At 46.2% G+C, this 3,668-nt stretch overlaps 1 pseudogene; it reads left to right on the forward strand.

Annotated features, from left to right (window-relative positions):
* LOC125106249 (olfactory receptor 10H3-like) lies at positions 1-3,220 on the forward strand (annotated as a pseudogene).
* The last annotated feature ends 448 nt before the right edge of the window (positions 3,221-3,668 follow it).

Raw genomic sequence — 3,668 nt, forward strand, 5'->3', positions numbered from 1 at the left:
ATGTGCTTTATCCCTGCTGCAACTTCCCAGGAGGCTGCTCTCCAGGGCCTCCCCAGGACACCAACCTGCAAGGTCAGCCCTCAGAGTCTTGAGAGGCCAGGAGGATCATCAGAGAGCCTCTGGGGACCTGAAACCTCTATTCCTTCCTCCAACACTCTAACACAATCAAGACTCCCTATTATCTAACTCTGCCCAGAGCCCCAGCCCCTGCTCAGGCCTAGGAACTCCCAGTCTTGGGGGAGACAGGACAGGATTAGATGCCCTCAATGAGTTGGGATCAGGGCAAGGTCAGAGGGAAGGCAGGATCTGGAGCAGCTCAGAGTGGGAATCCAGGGCTCTGCAGTGGGATCAAGGTAGCTGGAAGGCTTCCCAGAATAAGGGTAATTTAGAGCTAGGTCTTGGAGAATGCTTTTTTTTAAAGATTTTATTTATTTATTTGACAGACAGAGATCACAAGTAGACAGAGAAGCAGGCAGAGAGAGAGAGGGAAGCAGGCTCCCTGCTGAACAGAGAGCCCGATGTGGGACTCGATCCCAGGACCCTGAGATCATGACCTGAGCCGAAGGCAGAGGCTTAACCCACTGAGCCACCCAGGTGCCCCTGGAGAATGCTTTCTTTTGGTCAATAAAAGTGTTCAGTGTCTTCTGGCCGAACTGGATAGCCCTGCTTCTCCCCTTGGTTGACTTAACTTATCCCTGTTTTCATGGTGATCCAGCCAGAGAATTCAAATTAGTATGTGAATTCTTGGGCTATAATAACTCACTTGGTCTTGTCCAGTTCCTGAGACAGAGCCCCTATGCCCTTGTCTCAGGAGTGATACAGTGGTTTCTGTATGCTCCTGAGATGAGTGGTGGCTGAGCCCTCAGCCTGAATAATTATAGGAAGGGGGCTGCTCCCCAGAACAACCAAGGGGTAATTAGAGAATTGGAACCTCCAGGGAGGGGACAGGGGTAGAGATTGATGCTCAATTAGGGATGAATGACTTAATCAATGATGTCTGTGTAATCAAATCCCCATAAAAACTCCCTAAAAATGGGATTCAGAAACTTTCCCTGCTGGTGAATACACAGCGGTGCTAGAGGGTGGCATGTGGAGAGAGGGCATGGATGTTCCTTGCTCCTTCCTCCATACCTTGCAGGATACATCTCTTTCATTTGTCTGTTCCTGAGTTGTTTGTTCGTAATAAACTGGGAAGAGTAATTGTTGCATTTTCCGGATTTCTGTGAGTTATTCTAGTAAAGTATTCAAACTGAAAGGGGGAAATGTAGAAACCCTCACCTTTGTAGCCACATCAGGCAGAAGTGCGGGTGTCCTGGGCACCCAGTACTTGTGACTGGCATCTCCAGGTAGTTAGTGTCAGAACTGAACAGAATTATAGGACACCAACATGGTGTCTGGGTAGTTGGAGAACATGGTCATTGATGTGGAAAGAACTCACACATTTGGTGTCTTGAGTGTTAGAAGTAGAAAACTTTCACTTCCTCTCTCCCTCTGTCCCATCAACAGCACTGTCCATTCTACCTCTGAAATCAACCTCAGTTTGCCACTCCACCCCATCCAGGATGCCCTCATGCACCTCTCCCCATCTCTTCCTGCACCTGCCCACCCTGCCTGCCCTCAGCAGCCTGCTTCCCTCACACCAGCCAGAAGGGGTCTCTACAAACAGGAATCTGACCATGCTACTTGTGCTTAAAATGTACCTACTGGTATCATCAGTTTGCAAAACTGTTTGGCAGTATCTATTCTAGCTAAACATAGGTGTTCTCTATGAGTTGGTATTTACACACCAAGCTATAGACCCAACACAACACGTAAGTATTAATCCACCAAAGGACATGTACTAGATGTCATAAGAACACCCTCATAGGAAGCCCCAACTGGAAACATCCATGAGAATGTTCACGTAGTGCAACACAGCTCTTTCCTCTTGCGTATTGCACGGAGCACTGGGTGTTATATGCAAACAACGGATCATGGAACACTACATCTAATGATGTACTGTACGGTGACTAATAAAACATAATAAAAAATAAAATTTACCCAAAAAACACATTTATTGGTCCCCATTCCCCTTAAAACAAACTCCTCAAGTGGACAGCATTGCCTTGCATGCCCATGCCCTTCCCACCTGCATGCCTTCAATTCCAGAAATACACTAGCGACCTTCAGCTCTCCCTGGTGCACTGAACATAACATTGTCCCAAATGCACTATGCCTTTTTCCACCCTGAGCCTTTATTCTTGCTGTCCCCTCTGTCTGGAAACCCCTCTTCCACCTGCCTGGCTCAGCTGAATCATATCTATTCACCCTGCAGGACTCCCACCAGTTTCAAAGTCTCTAAATCCCAGGCTGGATGTGTGACCCACACTTAGCTTCTGCAGATCCCTAAGCTGTCCCCAACACCCCTCCAACCACTCTGTACTGTCATCTTTGGTTATATGGCAGCTTCCCTCAGTAGACAATGAAAAGGACAAAGCAGAGCCCTAGCCCTTGGTCATTGCTGGATTCAACCACCTAGAGTATTTCCATATAAAATAAGCCTTGGATAACATTTATTGACTATATGAATAAATAAATGAGGGTAAAGAGCTCATGAGGACATATAGCACTCCTTTCTGTCCATAATCATGGGCAATGACTGCTATGTGGCCAACTACCACCCACGATACAATGTGCTCATGAGTCCACATGGCTGTTCTTTCTCATGTCCAGGTGCTGGGCTGGTGCATCAGTCATGGGGATGATGATGACTCTGATAGTTTTTCACCTCACCTTCTATGAGTCTTAAGTAATCCATGATTTTGTCTACCATGTTCTTTCCATCCTAAAGTTGGCCTCTGGGAAGGAGACATCCTCTGTCATCTTGAGTGTGATCTTGGTGTGTGTCATAGCGCTGATGGGATATTTATTCCTCATCATCCTCTCCTATGTCTTCATTGTGGCTGTCATATCGAGGATCCCTTCAGCTGAAGGCAGGCACAAGATCTTCTCCACATGTGTGTCCCACCTCACTGTGGTCATTGTGCCCTATGGTTTTGTCTCCATGATCTACCTCAAGTCCAAGGACCCCCCTTCTATAGACAGTAACACTCTAATGGCCATCACCTATACAGTCTTCACCCCCTTTCTCAGCCCAATTATTTTCAGCCTCAGGAATAAGGAGCTCAAGAATGCCATAGAGAAAAGCTTCCAGAGAAAATTTAGTCCCTTAACCTCCTGATGGCCAGTTTGCGGTAAGGAAATATGACAGGAGGGCTGCGAATAATAACATCTGTCTCCATAGGACTGTTGTAGGGTTTCAAGGATATGAAGATACACATATCAAGAGGTGATAGATGCATGCTCAATATTTGTTTACCCCCTTGCACAGGATCTAGTGATCAGGATCTCCTGTTCCTGACCCTGTGTGATGAAGTCTATCCCATTACCTCCATCAGAGAATGTGTTATCTGCCTAAGGGCCAAGAGGGCAGCATCATGTAGGTGTGTCTGGGCACTGATGCACAGGGTTCTTCTTGAATGGACAAGCATCTGTTAAGCACCATAAGGATAAACAAAAATAAGCATTATAATAAATACCAAAAGTGTTGACCCTTTGCTTTTTCTAAAAAAGATTTCATTTAATAAGTGAATATGGACTCCAAGAAACAAACTGATGATTTTAGAAGG

This window comes from Lutra lutra, chromosome 1 (genome assembly GCF_902655055.1).
Source record: "Lutra lutra chromosome 1, mLutLut1.2, whole genome shotgun sequence".
Taxonomy (NCBI): Eukaryota; Metazoa; Chordata; class Mammalia; order Carnivora; family Mustelidae; genus Lutra; species Lutra lutra.